This window comes from Agelaius phoeniceus, chromosome 4 (genome assembly GCF_051311805.1).
Source record: "Agelaius phoeniceus isolate bAgePho1 chromosome 4, bAgePho1.hap1, whole genome shotgun sequence".
Lineage (NCBI taxonomy): Eukaryota > Metazoa > Chordata > Aves > Passeriformes > Icteridae > Agelaius > Agelaius phoeniceus.
In genome coordinates this window covers 63,237,592-63,255,093 of record NC_135268.1, presented here as the reverse complement: position 1 = coordinate 63,255,093, position 17,502 = coordinate 63,237,592, and the positions used below count along the sequence as shown (strand labels likewise).

Sequence of the window (17,502 nt, the reverse complement as noted above, 5' to 3'; positions counted from 1 at the left end):
AATGGGCTATTCCTTGCAAAGATTTATAGATCAGCTAGAGACTGTTGTCACACCAGACTTAAAACAATTTTACCACAGTAAAGAGGCTCAAGAATACTTTTGTTTGAGCACAGAACTTTTCTAAACATAATGCAGCTCTGCTAACAGCCACCAGCCCTTAAGTGGAAGCCCTTGGAGAGGTATTACCCTGAAAGCCATTTATCTTTTACTTCAATTTGCAAGCAAACACCAACACAGAGAGCCATTAGAGAACAAGTGCTCTCTGGATGCTGAAAATCAATGGAGGAAAATTAAAAATCAACAAAGCTCTCACATACAGCCTCTTAAATGAAATGGCCTGTGATCCAGTCAATCCTAGTTAAGAGGAGAGTAAAATAAAATCTTAATCAAGGATGAGCTTTAGTGACACTTCTTACGATATTTATATTGTATATGATGTACCTCCAACTTTAACCTATGTCATAAGAATATAATCTGCTAATAAATAAATTCATAGTGCATAGAACAATTAAGAAACTATTTTCAACACTCCAGTTCTAATGCCAGACTAAAGGTTGATGCTCCAAGAAGGCTGATGACAAATGAGGTGGCACAAGAAACATAGCAGAAGTTTTGTACAATATTTCGATAAATGCCCCTTCACTTACATCCTCAAGAGTAAAAACTCAGCTAATTTACATTTTATCAAACTTGGGTTATATCCTGTAGCACCACTGGGAGCAACACACTACCTGTGATGCTCTTCCATGTTGCTCACAGCCATGGAGAAATCAAAAAAATAAAGAAGTAAAAATATTTAAAAGATTTGTTTATGCTGTTTTATCTACTAATCACTATCACCCATGAACCACTCGAACCACTGGTTCTAAGAATATGAATATAAAGATGGCAAAAGAATTCAATGTCATGTGAATTAATCTCCTGTTACCTTGCAATAAACATGCAACAGCATGAGGTTTGCCAACAAAATAAAAGATCATTCAGGAAGGCAATTATTAGCCATCCTAATGAGACAATTGCTCTAGAATGTAATAGGTATAGCACAACAAAGTAGTTTTATCCTACATGTACTGAAATAATCTTTACTGGTTGAATTAATTTTCTCTATTATTTCTGAATAAGGAGAAGGTCAGTCTTTCTACTTTTGGTGATAATTCCTTAACATGGCAACCAGAGAGAAGATGAAAGGATTTACTTAGATCCTTTCTAATTTCCATTATAAATACAATTTCTGTGTGGAAAGAGGAATTCAGAGGTAAAAAATAAACAGAAATGAGAGACCTTACACCCAAGGCATGTCTCCCCATTTGCTTACAGCCTGTTCAGCAAATAGAACCAGTAATTCAAAATTAATGCAAAGGATAGCGTAGGGAACCAAGCACAACAGTTTTGAGTGAGAACAAGCAAAATGTAAAGATCAGGTCTCCAAGTTCTCTACCCTTTTTGCTGCAATTGCTCCTAGGTGGATGTGCCGTGCATGGCACCATGGTAAGGATTGATTGGTTCACAACTGTACTAGGTGGACAAGGTGAAGTGATGAAGCTGTTAATTACTCCAGAAGATCAGAACAGTTTGAGCCTTTGATATGGTCATGGATTTCTCTGTTGATTTATGTGTCATGGTCCCACCTGAGGCTGAGTGTGCCATCCATTGTTAGATGTTGGGGAACCACCTTGTGTTTCCAACTTCAGCCAGACAGATCTGGGCAGAATATGGTTTCTCTTTCCCTGTTCTTTCAGAGAAGAATCAGTGCTTCAGGGTCTTCTGTGAAACTCCTTTTACTCAGCACAATGGAATTACAGATCCAACCAAAGCACATAATGCCTCTTTTTTTGTTAGGGCTCTTTTACCTCTCTTACCTCTGTTACTTCTTTTGTTGGGGCTGATTTCATCAGCAGCAAATGAAGTCCCTCCTCTTTGCCTGACCTGCTAGAAACATACAGACTTTGAAAACCTTTTCACACACCTTTCATCCTGTACAAGGACTGTTTTTCAAAGGCTTTGCAAGCTGTTGGGTGCAAAAAGCCTTTAATGATTACCATATTTTCCTTGTTTACTGGTGTGAGTGTGCTAAAAATGGGGGCATCATTGATGTGTTCTACCAGAAAATACAAACTTGAAAAGTGCCCAAATGGCCACCTATTTTATAACCATGAAGACAGAGGGAATGGCATATCTGAACACAAACACAACAAACTGAAGACTACGTAAATCTGCAGAACTGACATTTCAAGATAATTGTTTGGCAGTCAAAGTGTTTTCAAAAATGATAAAAATGAAAATTTGCAATTTATTCTTCCAGAATAAAGACAGTTTCCACAGGTGCCTAACTCAGGAAGTCTTAGATGACAGATTCAATAATTTTTAATAGGTAAGGGAATAGAAGCTAAAATACAAACGGGAATAGAAGCTAAAATACAAACTGTACTTTAACTTTTTGTTTTCACTTCTGGGGTTAAAATTTCAAGATCGTTGAAATTAGGGTGACAAAGAGAATAGTTCAGGACATCTTTCTTTATTGTAAAGCTCAAGAAAATTTGTAAAAAATCACAGGAGATTTTCTCTGATTACAAAGGCAAAGATAAAATGGCAGTTGCCAAAACCTTGACTACATTGCCTGCTTTTCCCTAGCAAGGTTCATTTGATTGCAACTTGACTCATCAGATGTTGCTTTAACACCTCTTGAGATGCACAAAGTTGATGCCTATGCTCCCCTGAAGACAAGAACATATTTTTCAAAGCTCTAGGCTGCCAGCCGCACTGCAGTGAAACATATGCTGTCCTGTTACTTCAGATAATAAACAGCTTCTCTTTTGTTCAGCAAATCAGCCACAGAAATAAATTATTTTGTCTCCTGAGACTTCTGAAATGAGTGAGGTCTCTGCAAAAAGGCACCAACTGCATTGTGTTTACTGGGTAATGTACTTCTAACACAAGACTAGATTATTGAAACCAAGGTATGATAATTCAGCTGGCTTCTGTAGGCTGCAGCTGAGGTAATCAGTGGTGACTCTGCTATTCCCACCAGCAATCCTTGTGGAAAGGCTATAAATACTGCATACCCACCACTACATGTGATGAACAAACATTGACAATAGACTGTATTCTGAAATGGTCAGTAAGCAACCTCATTCCCATAGGAGAACTCCATTTAGGAAGAGATTTTTAGATTGAGAAACTACATTCAAGTGAAAGTATATCCTGGTGACATTGTTTTAGAAACTTCAAGCACTGACAGCAGCCACCAGCTCAGCCCCTTGGGGCACTACTGCTCATATATGAAGAACATTTCACCCAGATAATGGGTTCTTCACACAGAACCAACCTCACAACAACCATCATCACATTTATTTCATTTGGAAGCCACCCATCACCGTGGTGCACTCATTCCCATCATCCAGATCATTAACATCTTCATCAGTGATCTGGATGGGGGGGACCACAAAATCATAGAATACCAGGTTGGCCAGGACCCCTGGAATCATCTGATCCAACAAATCTTGGCAAAAGAGTGCACTTTCAGTAAGTTCACAGATAACACCAAGTTGGGCTGGAATGTTGATCTGCCAGAGGGCTGGAAGGCTCTGCAGAGTAATCTGGACAGTCTGGATTGATGGGCCAAGGTAACTCTGTGAGGTTTAACACAGTCAAAGTGCCAGGTCCTGCCCTCATGACCCCTTCATGGGAGTCATGTCCCTGGCACTTGGGGACATGGGTTAGTGGTGGCACTGGCAGCGTTAGGCTTACAATTGGTCTTGATAATCTTAAAGGTCTTTTCCAATACAATTAATTATGTGATTTTATGGTACCCCAGTGTGAACTGGGGATTCATACCCTCAAGCTTTAGAAAGGGAAGGAGTTTATACATAGAGGTTTGACCAAAATAACACCAGGACATTTCTTTGAACAAATGAAGGAAGTAAGACACTCTGAAAGCAGAGCACCAGTTTGAGGTGATTCTTGACTAAAACTGCATCTGATGTGCAATTTTTCATCCAAGTACAACTCCCTCAGCTTTCAGTGCTGCAGTTGTTGGCAGTGTCCATGCAAGGCTGCCCAGCCATACAGGCTGAGCTGAATGCTGCTGCTGCTCCTGGTGTGCCAGGAAAAGCCTCCTCCAGGTCAAGCTGCAACTGGAAGGGTGGGAGGACTAAAAGAGAATTGGGATGAAAATAAGCTGGAATGGAAAGATCGAGGAAGAGACTCTAGGGAAACACTTTTTTTGGAGCTTTCACCAAAGGAAAGTGGGGAAAGATGTGCCATTTCCATCAACCCACCACTCTCAGAAGCTGACTAGAGTCACAAGGAATAAAAGCAAACAGGTCAGAGTGATTCCAGACCTCCCCAGGTTACTATTCCAGTTCTTGCTGTCTGAAAAATCAATACTCAAAACACATGAAAGGCCAGGTTGCAGCACTGTGCACAGCTAAACAACAAGCCTAGATGAAAGGTCATCAAACTGGAGTACATCTGATTACCATATAACATACTACCACAGAGCTGGGCAAGCCTAAATTGAAGGTTTTCTCTTGATGTTTACAATTCCTTAAGAAATGAAAATAAGCTGGAAACTTCAATCATCTTAGTGTGCAGCAATCAACATATATTTACCAGATTTAAAAGTAAACTGGAAATTTACTGTGCATTCTTACATTATTCCTAATTTTCCTAAGATCTACCAAAAATGCCTACAGCCTTGAGAACAGACCTTTTGTAGAGATTTCTGGTAAAAGCCACAGTAGATGTCACTGCCAGTTTACAACAGCTGTAATGCTCTCTGGGATAATTTTGTTAGCTGAAGCTGCAGGAAGGGGGACTCTGGCATTCTGTTACTACATCATTTGCTGATTTTTAAATAAACTTATTTGCTATCATGAACACTTAGAGACTTAGATTTTGTCTCTTTTTTTCCTGGGTGATATTCTGAACATGGCTTAAATGCTGTGTGCAGGTGACAGAGCAGTGTTAAGGAACAGCAAAGTGTCCAACCTCAAACACTGACAAGCTGCAGTAGTTCCTTTAGTCAGAGAGCAGACAAGAGAGACGGTAAAAAAACACCACTAACAAAACACAGCGTGCTATCAAAATGTTCAAAAGAGATGAATAACTGGCAATTACCTAAATCATGGACCACTGAACACAAGATAGAAAACCAGAGCAGTGTCACCTGCAGACTGTGAGCATCAGCCTAATGAATTCGCCTCTTAAGATCTTGGTTTAAAAAAAAAGGGGGGGAAGAGGACAATGCTGCTACTGATGAATCAAAAAAAAAAAAAAAAAAAAGAAAAATTTAAAAGCAAAGCAGTATCCCTTATGGCTTGGAAGTAAACTCAGAGTTATAAATATTATGTAAGTCAAAAATTTACCAGCTATCAGAGTAAAAAATGCGTAAGGTTGTGACACTTACCAGGCTATTAAAATGTCAAAGCACTTTCAGAAAAAAATAAATTTGGGCCAGAAAATGCTGAAGTAGCAAAGGCAATGTTTACAATGCATGTTTTAATTCTGACTAGTTTGCCAAGCCAAATGCTAATTTTAATTAGGAAAATTTATTATTTTTATAAGCAAACCTTGACATCATTTTAAAGCACTACAATTAAAAGGGTGACAACAAACAAAATATTCCACTTTATCTCATTGGTTTTCCTTATCTTAGAACCATAAACACTTTTCCAAGCATTTTAATTTGGAAGTCAAGATATATATTTTTTTTTCCAGAACTTTTCAGTCTTGGTAAAAATTTCTGATCTTAGCCTAATACAGCCATGTGATAATGGTACTTGACCTGGTAAATGGCTTATAGAAGTGTTAATAAAAATTGAATTCTGTGAACTGTGCAGAAACACAGGGGCAATGTTTTCCAACTGAGTATCTAGAATTAAGGTCCTAGGTGTGAATTCAATTCTCTTCTTCATTTCTGAGTACAACTTTTTAAATATGTAGTTCAAATTGCCTCAAACACTTTAGAAAAGCTTTAAAACTTTCATTATCTTCATGGAGTAGATTTCTACAAAGTTAAGAAATTTAACTCAAAAGTTACATCGTTCATCTTAGACATATTTTATCTTAGATAACAGATAGATGAATATTTAATCAAATTATGTGTATTCACCTATTTAATATTTTTTAAAAAACAACAAAATGTGTAAAAATCTACTTGATCCCTCTTAAATCTAATTATGATCTTTCCATTGAAAATACTTTGTAAATTTTAGTCTTTGCAGAACTAATGAACTTCTTTTATTTTTGGTCATCAAAATATACTTTCATATATTCGACTACTGATATTTATGGTATTGATACACCTTCCACAAGCCCAAACTCCCCTGTAAACTGGTAATAATGTATATTATTTAATTAATCTAATATTTTGCTGTGATGAAAAAGGCTAGTTTTCCTGACTAGTCTTCAAGCTGAGAGACTGGCTTAGATGTGTGGCATATTATTAAATTTCTCTAATTTCTTTCCCATGCAAGTAATTTACATCTTTCTGTTTCCACATCTGCTAAAAGGGAAATCTTATAACCTCTCCGGAATTCCCAAAGTTATTAACAGGAGACGCCAAGTCATCCACGTGCACATAAAATTCTGAGATCTGATGGCAGAGTGCAGAACACAAGTGGTTTTAATATGGTCCTGCAATATACCCAGCAATACATTAGTACCTCCTGAATGGAATTTTAGTCCAGAGCAGACACTTTTATAGACTTTGTCAGCCTAAATCAAGTGAAAAGTTACAGCTGGGCCTTACAATAATATACAGCATGTAAGAGTTTCTGAGGAGCCTTTGCTTTGCAATCCCAAAGCCCAGCACAAATCCTGTATCCCTGAGACTTACATAGCAAATATGCAAGAAGAACAATATAGAGCCAGATGCAGACTTCCTGCTCCTGTGCTACAGCACTTTGCAGAGCAGAGAATCATTTCTGAAATCCTCAGCAGCAGCAGCAGGTAAGAGAATCATTGCCTTTCCTGGAGCTCACAGAAAGACCAAGGTGTGCAACACTATTATTCTCATGGACAGACTGGAACCTTTACCCAAACCCCACTAATTTATGCCTGCCAGCACTGCATCCCAAACAAACTGTAAAAGCATTTAAACATAGAGCGATGCTATCTGTAAAAAAAATTGTTCATGGGTATGGCTAAATTTTAAAAAATCAGGACATGTATTAGCACTAAAAAAACTACTCTAGTGCATTTACTATCTTAAATTGATATGAGATGTTTGATTCTTTCCATGGATCCCAGGCTGATTCCTGTAGTCATAGTTACACTGAAAGCACAGCTTTTATGCAACTTGCAGTTGTCCGTTTTTGGCACCGATTTTTACAAGATAAACACCCACAATCCCCCAATGCTACCTGACAAACCTCCATCCCACACTCTCCCTGCACAGATTCCTGCCTTCTAAAAGAATGAGAGCATCTTAGTCAAATCTGAAAGCCAATTCAAGACCCAGACTGCTAATTTTGTTTAGAGGACTGAGAATAAAATAACATATCTATAAATTGTAGATCCCGCAATTGCAGCAAAAATTGATCCTGTTTTATTTGGGGCAAAAAGCTGACTTTTCTAATTTCACTGAGAATAAAAGTATTACCATCACATTCAAATTATTACCTATGCACTGAACCAGACATGACTCATAAAAGCTAAACAATCTTAAAAAATACAGGAACATATTTATAACAATTATTTTCAGCATGTTGCAAATCTTAAAATGCTGATGAAAATTGCAGGGGTGTGACACAAAAAATACCTGAGAAATGTGCATTTGTCTTGAAATGGGTTCCTAAAAATACTTAGCACTTATTTAGGGATCATAGGTGATCTAGAGACTTCAGTATTATGGTCAAGTTTATAAATAAGGAAACTAAGCCAGACTAATTCTGTACTTTGTGCAAAACCTTACCTTGCAAACTGATCTGAAGGTAGGGTGTCAAACCATGTCATGTCACAGTGGTTTTGCATCAGGCAAATGCAATTACAAGGTATGAGGCAATAGGAAGCCAGGCTTCAAGGAGGCTCAGGCTTGCTCAAGGTCATAGAAACTGATGTCAGGTCTCCTGGCTAACAGCTCTCTAACTGAACCATCCTACCACCACTGCTGAAGAGATTTGTTTCATGAATGATAGTTAAGGATGTGCCAGCAGATTTATTATTATTATCCCAAGAATACTGTGATTTTTTAATAGAAACAGACTATTAGCTACATTCTTCTAAATAATGTTTTCCTTTAGTAATTGTAACCATGAAAGAAAAAGCTTAAATTTGGTCCACAATCTATGTGAGAGCTGTAAGAAAAAGTAATACTCAAAAATGGAAAAAAAGAAAAGTAGAAAGAGTTTTGGAAAGAGATTAGGAAATGGAAAACTGGAAATAGATGATGAAAGGTTACAAAATTAAACCACCAAAAGAACAGTGAAGAGAGAAATACCTACTAGTCACAAGCTTAAACAAGATTGGATAAAATCCCTCCTCAAAACCAAACAGGCAATATTAAGGAGAATCCACCATTCATTTCATAGCAATCTTCTGCTATGAAGGGATGGCAGCATTACTCCCACAGATGGAAAAAATCTGTCTCTAGTACAAGCCCCAAAGAGACCACATCAAGAAGGCTTCAGAGATGGCTTAGTTAAATATGAGAATCCAATTTCCAGGAGAAAGTATCTTTCTCTGACAGAAACACATTGTGTGGAAAAAAAAATTAAAATCCTGTTTTATTTTTGCAAGAATTTTTGCTGACTGTGCTCAAACACATTGGTGCAGGCTGCATTAGAACATATTTGCCACACAGGTGCTGCTTTTTCAGTAGACATTTGCTGCTGCTGCAGGGTGCTGGGACTACTGGGAGTCAGGATTCATTTCAGAATTAGAAACAGGTAAGCAAGCAGTTATATTCATCCCTTCTAGGAAATGGCACAAAGAGAGTGGGATAATCAAAGTCACTGTAATGCTTAATTTCCACAATCGTTTAGAAGTCCTGCTTGTGGCATGACAGGTTGATTGTACAAGTTGACTGGTTTAACATCAGTTTTACTCCTGCTGGAGCAGATCAGGGGGGCAGCAGGGATTCTCAGGGGGCTGAGCACACTGCCAGCCCTGCAAAATGGCCATGGCCACCATTTAAACCTGCTCATTTCCACTGTGCTTCCATGCCAGCTCTGGGGATAAAAGTCCTGCTGCATTTCTGCCACTGAGAGAGCCAGGGAAGCCTGTGTGGTCAGCACAAGGGAAGTTGAACAGCAGTGGTGAAGAGAAGCAGGATTTGACACATCAGTAGATTGGACAATGCTAGCAGAGCAGGAGGTGTGGATGCAGGGACTCATCCACCACTCCATGCCTGGGGAAATGAGAAGGAAACACACAGGGCTCCAGGAGATGCAGACAATCCATCAGCAAGCATGATGAATATGTTTCAGCCACACTACACCATGATTTTCTTGGGGCTGTGTGGGGAATACACCTACTGCTCACAGTCCTTGCAGACCTCCTGAATGGTATTCATCTCTTGTCAAATACAGTTTGGCAGTTTTCACATCATCTCCTTAGCACAGACCTCCTGGTTCCTGCTGTTAGGCTCTGAGTTAAGATGAAAGAGTTCCAAATTTCTTCCCTTCTGCAACATGGGGAACATGATACAGCCTCTTGGCATGTTGCGATGTTCAGTAAATAATTAGACAAAAGTAATCTCAATATACAAGAGTATTGAAATTTATATAAATAATCTAAATCAGTCACAAAAACCTTGCCTATGCCAGTTCAACACAAACCTGACTCTGTTCTATAGATTTACCTGTACCCATTTCATCCAAGCAGATTTGGTGACCAGCTAAATACTTACTGAGTACAGTAAGAGGCTTGTTACCAATCCTTTACCATTCCCTATTTTTAGTTATCTTTTCTCTCTTTTCTCCCATTTCATCTTGTTAAGATCAGCACATCTTCCTTTTTTGTTTTACCAGTGACAGAATTCACACAGATTGAATAACTTTCTATTCACTCTTCATATGGACACCTTCTCCTTTGGACACTATCCTATATATTACGATTTGCCTCCTTGTTATATTTAATTCTGCAAGTTCCATATTGCATCAGAAATTCTTCCAGGATGATATTTGCGTGGAAATGTATAGCTTTAAAAAAAGATGTTTATGGTACTCATAATTATTGATTAGAAGACCTTTGCAGCTTTTCCTAGGACACATTAAATTCTCTGCCATGACAGAGAAAAGCCTCATTCAGGTCTCACTCAGGTCTAGAGATCTACTGCAGATAGTTGTGGTTGATTATTTCGGGGTTTTTTTTTTCCCCTTCGTTGTTATCTCAAGCAGAGAAGGATTTCAAAAGTACTTTCAGGTCAAAAGCACATGGGCAGGCTGGACAAGGGAAACACACAACTTGCCTGGTGTCCAGCACAGCAAATCCACACCTCCCACCCCCTCTACATTTTTCTCTGTCATATGGCTCAAATTTTGAATTGGGCCCAAGAATCTACATTTTAAAATAATGAGCCTGAAATAACTACCTAGTCTAAATTTTGTAAAAATTTAATTTACCCTTATTTTTAAACATAGCAAATCAAAGTCTCAGATCTTAAACCCCCCCTGGCATGGAATATTGTGCATTGCCATTCCCTCTGGCCAGCCACCCCTCAGCAGCACACCCTCCCCCAGGTGCTGAGGGCAGCTTCAGACCTGCTTTCTGCTGCATGCTCTTGATTGACTGCTCCTATTTCTCCAAGCAATGACCGCTGCTCACCATAATAGCAAATAAAACCTTGCTGAAAATACGATGCTTGGAATCCTTCTCTTTCCAGAATTACTGGGAGGGAAATAGATGTCTCTCAAGAGCAGAATCATATGCACAATGGTCTCTTAACAGTTGCTCGGAGGTCTTTTCCATTTTCACATAAATCTTTTTTATGTTGTACTCCCACCAACTAGTCATTTTATTTTTGGCTTCACTACAGTAAACTTAATTTAACATTACGTCTTTTTGGTAGTTGTTGGTGTGCTTTTATGACTAATGAGTTTTAGACAGGATATTCATAAAAACAGAACAAAAGCATCTATAATGAGCACACTGTAAAGACAGGCCTATTTTTCCTCAGAATAATTGTATGCCTGAGCACAAAAGATTGCAAAAGTTGCGCATTAGGCTACAAAATCACAGTGGAAGGTCAGTCTCAAAAACTTAAATTGAGATCTCTAAGCATCAAATGAATGCTAGGATAGAATAATAACACAGAATGTTCAAGCATGCAGCCATTTAGCTTACACACCCTCTACCTTGATGAGCAATTATCCTCCATACCTACATGCTGTGGGAAACCTACATGGTGATGGCATTCTGCTGTTCACTTGTATTGTTAGCCAGGTTTGTTGGCTTGGCTGACTTTTGTGGGTAGTTTTCTTTCTTTTTTTTTAATATCAATTGCAGCCTTTAAAGACAGTGTACTTCAGGTACTGGACTGTGGAATATTTATTGGCTCCAAGAGAGTAGAATTGACACAAAAACTTCAGAGGCACCTTCAGCTCACATGGTTCAATGTTTTAGTAGACCTGCATTCAAAAGGGTATCCAAAGACAAACCTGTGATGATCAACAAGATCAAACCATGATCAACAAGAGCTGAGGATTCCTTCTAGCTCTGCACATACAAGAACAAGATGGAGAAATGCAGAGAAAGAGTTTTGATGGAAACAAAACTAAACCTTTCTCTGTCACACTGTAGGAAAATACATTCATAATCTACTGGTTAGGAGAAAGGGTATTCTCAAATAGAGCAGTAACACTTGCTCCTACTTACACTTATTGAAAGGGTTACAAGGAGTTAGAATATGACAATGACATAGGAGTTACATATTTTTTTATGCAGCCCTGTTTACATACAAACTGTGAAAAAGCCTTGGTTTCTCAACCACAGCAGAAATCAGTCCAGCTGGAAAGCTATGGCTCCTAACCCTCCATTTAGCCAGTAAATAACTCAAATACTTCTTTAATAGCCAGATCCCAAACCATTGTTTCACCCACAGCTTTAATTTTCAACAGTTCCACTCTGTTTCTCAAAGCTTTATCCTATTTTTTCCACATATACATAGTCACACCCCATCAAACAGCATCCATCAAATCCTCCCCATATATGTCATGGGCTTGGTAGTGCTGCATGAACCTCTGCTGTGGGCTGTGACTTCAGCTAACAGCTCAATGAAAGCTCTGACTGTTTTAACCTATTGAGTTCCAGTTGCATTTAGCAGCTTCGGGGTTGTCAACGAAGCAACTGCTCATCAATTGTGTGTGAATAAAATCTGGGATTTCTGCCCAGGACTGCCTCTCACAGCAATCTACCAACAAGCAAAGTGTGGGTGGGGGGAAAAAAAGTCAATTATTGGGCATATTTCTGGTAGTATCTAGAATACCTGAAGACAAACTGAACAGTCATGGACTTAAGCCTTAAGCAAACCAATGCAGTCAGGTCACATTAGTGCCCTGATGGTGCATCACTGGAATAAAATGGAATGGTGACACTGCTTATAAGGCAAGAATACACCATGGTAGAGATCTCAACATACAAACTCATATTCTGTAATTTCACAGGGAAATGTTCCTCAAGTAACTACTCATCTTATTGAAAGGAATTTCCCTTACCTGACTACTAGTAAAAGTGTAAGATAATTCTGCTCTCTGTATTTGCAGATATTCTGGCATGGTCTCTAAGGAAACTGATACTTGAGTAGAATTATTCCTTACAAGTGAATGTAGTCAGACTGCATTTTGACAAATTCCACAACCAATTGTTCTGCTCTGAAAGACAAATGTCAAAATTATGTAAGACTGCATTTACCTGTAAGTGCTTACAAACATTGTTCAAAACAACTGCATCTTGGGAAGTGCTTTTATAGTTCTGGCAAATACTTTTCTGCAAAGTATAATTCATACTATTTAAATTATCAGGAGTAAAAATAGTTTATAAAAAAAGTCTATATCCTTATTACTATCTTAAGTGTTCTGCCTTGTTTGGCAAGCAAGAATATGCTTGTCACCTTGTCTTTCATTTTGGAAAAAAACCATGCAATTATTGGTTATTGTGACAGCTGGGAAATGTAAGTGTTCAACTCATTTAACTAATAAGTTAGTGTATCACAATCAATACTTGTTTTCTCTTAATATTAAAAGCCTGAATATAAACTGCTTAGCTGCATGTTTTCCAAGAGCATATAAATGGAAGGATGGATGCACCAATTGCATTAGCATGAATTAAAATTAAAATATGCACTGAATGTGAGGGGAAATAAAAAAAAAGAAATCAGTGTGTTCATTCAACTCCTCCCCAGCAACACTACATAAACTAAAATATGCAATTTCTACATCCAACAGCATATATGCCCCCAAAAAAGTTAAATATTTTATTGATAATTTAGCCGAGTGAAATTAAATTGTGCTAACTTTTTTCTTCTGTAAAAAGAATTTACTTTGTTCACCTGATTCCAGATTGACACTATAGAAGCCTTAATCCCATATCAATAAGCCACACACATCACACTTCCAAGTCAGAATTAAAATGTTGGTTTGGAAATGGAGAACACAAAGCAAATTATTTCCTGCACATGGTACATGATGGATTTCCTGCACCATTTGATGCTATCAGCACGTGCTAATTACTGAAAAGGAGATAATTACATAAATTCTGTTGTTTAAAGTGCAGGGACATACCTTATCACTGCACAACCCTTCAAGACTGCATAGGGAAAGGCTATTTTATGACACAGATAAATAAAAAAGTGCTTCAAATGGAGACGTTAGCATCAGAGGGCTTGGACAGCAGAACTCCCCTACACAAGTCTACAGCTTTCCAAAACCATATCAGTGTCTTTAGCAGCTAGTTTATACTACACTAAAACCAGACAGAATGCAAACCAAGGATTAATGCATCCTTAGGAAGCATAAAATCTTAATTAGAGTGTGACCTTGCCTATTACTCTGCTGTTTCATAGCATTTAGGGTGATGATCTTTGATCCTACTTAGTCATTTGCAGGTAGGTCAAAATGTTTTCTACTTGTGCAGCTGGCTGACTGCAATTCAAATCTGCCTCACAAACAATACAGCCACAGTTCACACCTACATCCCATCATTTCATCAGAAAAATCCATTCAGAGCAACAAACAAAGCCCTCTAAAGCTCTAACCTCAGAGATTTGCCAGCATTTCTTGTCAAAACTGGGTTTCATAGCTTGAGTCCTCTGGTAACTGCAGCAACACAATTTCTGTATTTGAATTTTGCTGCTTTCAGACAGAAAAAGACACAGAGTGAATGAATTTACCTCAACTGTCAAAAGATTGTGTAGACATGACCTTGCTACAACTCCTTCCAGATTCTTAATTTAAGCCTACAGTACTCACCACAGCTTGTTCATAGAAGGCTATGACACATTTCCAAAGCAAAATGGAATGTGCCACTTTTTGAATGAATGTAGTGGGGTTTTAGAGATGATTTCTGTGCTTCCTCCAGCTTATTCAGTCCCCAACATTCCTATATTTTACCTTATACAATCCTTTTTCCATATAGCACTATGTGAAAAGGATGCTGTTGTACTTTTTGTTAATGCACTTCATCAACTGCATTATTTTCAATACATCTTAAGAAAATGAAAATTAGAGTCATTCACAGAAAATTTCCAGAACAATTTCACACTTAGTGTATAAGGCTCATTTAGAATTCCATTGCTCTGTCTGGTATGATGGCAGCTCACAGAATGGAGGCAAGTTGAGTGAAAGCCTAAGGCACTCCAGGAGGTGGTAAAGTGGAAGCTATATACTGTAAAAATGATGTCAGCCCAAGAGCTAGATTGGAGCCTTCCAGCAGATATTTACTTTATTTGCATTTCAAAACAAACAAACAATCTCCCACTTCATGTTTGTTTCTTGGCCCATGAGATCTCTAGTCACACCACCCAAATCAAAGATGGCAAAGGCTGGGACTGGAAGAATGAAGAACTTGCCATGGTAGAGGAGAACAGGTTTGAGACCATCTAAGGAACCTGAAGGTGCACAGGTCCATGGGACTTGATGAGAGGAATCCACAAGCCCTGAGGGAACTGGTGGATGAAATGAGCCAAGAGCACTCTGGTACTTAATTGTCATCTGGGGTTAAACCATGGCTTAATTGCCATGGTTTAACCATTGTCACGGGTTAAACCATGACCCATCTCTTTATATGTCTTTGTAGGAAGCCACAGTTTGATTCTGTTCAAACCCACAACAGTCACAAAGTCAGTTACAGAGAGCTCCACAAGATAATTCAACCTTATTCTCATAGAATTCTTACAAAGAACTATGATTTTAACAGTATGAACTGCCTGAGGATACCCATAATTCTCCTTTGGTGTTTTTGTTTGCTTGGTTTTTGTTTGTTTGGGTTTTTGTTTTTGCCTTTTTTTTTGTTTGGTTTTTGGATTTTTTTTTTTTATTGTAGAGGGAGAGAGCTGGACCAGTTACCTAATTCTATAGAACTTAAATCAGATGTAGTTAGTGCCCTGATGACACTGAGGTGGGAATGATGAGCTTTAAATGTGCAGAATCTCTTCTTCCACAAATGAGGACTACAATGGCTAAATGAAATGAAATAATAGTACATTTTTTACTATATGAAGTATTAAAAATCCCCATAAATGTATTTTATCTTTGCTTTCATATATTTTCCCAGTCACTAAATGCTAAGTGGTAGCATGGGAGTACTTATGCTTTAAAGTGCATGCTTAGTTCCAGTATAGGCAGTCCAGTTTCCATTTTCAGCACATTTTAAAAGACGGGAACTGGTTGAAGAAAACCCACACATAATGATCTGAAGTAACATCAAGAACAAGTAAAACCCTGAAGCTTCTGTTCAGCTATGAAAAAGGGAATCAGAGTTCTAAATATCCTATTCCACCCCAGCACAACTGTGCTGAAAGAGACAGACAGGGAGATACGTGTTTTCATCTCATTTCAAAAGTTCTGTATCTTTTCAGTGATTTCTCATGGGCAGCACCTTGCAGCACAGCCAACAAACTCCAACTCTCTCCTCACCCAGCTAACCCACTCTTTTGTAGCACTCCTCTTCTTATTGGACACAGCTGTGGCCTGTCAAGGGCAGGGCTGTTCCTAATCTTTGGTGATTGGTACAGCTGCAGCTCCTCAGGTGTGACACTACCTTCTGCACTATCTTTATTTTCTTACATTCTATCCCTCCACAGATATGTTCCTCCATCATCCCAAATAACTTGTGTGAGATCAACTTAGTCTTGCTCTTAATGTCCTAATCAAAGGTCCAGCACCTAAAATTTCCCATTACAACAGACTTACAACATGAAGCTCTTAAAACATGAAGACTTCCCTCTTACCTTCCACAGGTGACTGTGAAACCTCCAAGAATAGTCTGAAGCAGCTGGCTAAAGCATGCAACCCCACTGCTTTCATCATTTTTGTACCACATATGCATGTATGTATATTTCCATATATTAATATATCTCACTCTGGCATCATTCAAAGGCTCTAGAAATCCTTTCTGCTCTGCTGGTTTTGTTGTTTGTATACTAACAAACAACACCTTCATAGAAGCAAATATTCTATTTTATACACATAAAAATCGTGTATTTATATTGACTCAAAGGTACTTTCTGTATCAGGAGGTTTTCAATATCATATTAGCTTACTAAGTGGGGTTTGTATCTCTAAGAACTTCAACTTGTGAAATGCAGTAGAATATAGATTTTTCTTAGACAGGATTAAGATGAGGGTTCTTGTGAACACTGGTATGTCTTTCAGGCCTGAAATTAGGCAGTGGTATTACTGCTGTTTATTTTTTCACACAAATGGCACAATCATATTGTCGCTGAATCCTTGTGCTTGGGCAGGCTTTGATATTGTAGCTGATTGAGCTGGGATAGATCCTCCATGGGGCTCTCAATCCATCTCATCCTTCTAGCTTTTATTCCAGAAACTGAGATGGGTAAAGATTTTTGGTTTTATTCTTTTGGACTTGAAACCACCAGTAGATTGTATATCTGAACCACATAATCTGAAGCAACTTCGTGCTTGTTGGCAGTTCCACTTTAAGAAACAAAATAATACTTTCTGGCTTCTCAGTAGATTAAAAATATATTACCAATTTCAGACATAGCACAGCTTGGGAAATACAATATGTACTTAATCATCAAGGCAGACTTACTGCGTTCCACTGATTTTTGATTAAGCAAAACAGACAGAAAAACAAAACAAACATTGTTCTTCCAATCAGAGGCCTCTACTGGAAATCAGTGTTTCTGTATTACACTGGATTTAAAAGGCCCTTATCAAGAGAAAATTCTTATTTCATGAAAGACCCACTGTGCTTATGTTTCACATTGCACTTCACAATTCTTGCCATTTAAATCACAGGCACTTTTAAGACATAAAAGGGCTGTTACTGTGATTTTTTCCCCATAATCATTGTTCCTTTGCTTCTAATATAACATCC

At 38.2% G+C, this 17,502-nt stretch overlaps 1 protein-coding gene across 6 annotated transcripts in view; it reads right to left on the bottom strand.

Moving 5' to 3' along the window:
* SORCS2 (sortilin related VPS10 domain containing receptor 2) overlaps positions 1 to 17,502 on the bottom strand; it is a 536,124-nt gene that overhangs the window by 217,451 nt on the left and 301,171 nt on the right. The window lies entirely within an intron of this gene.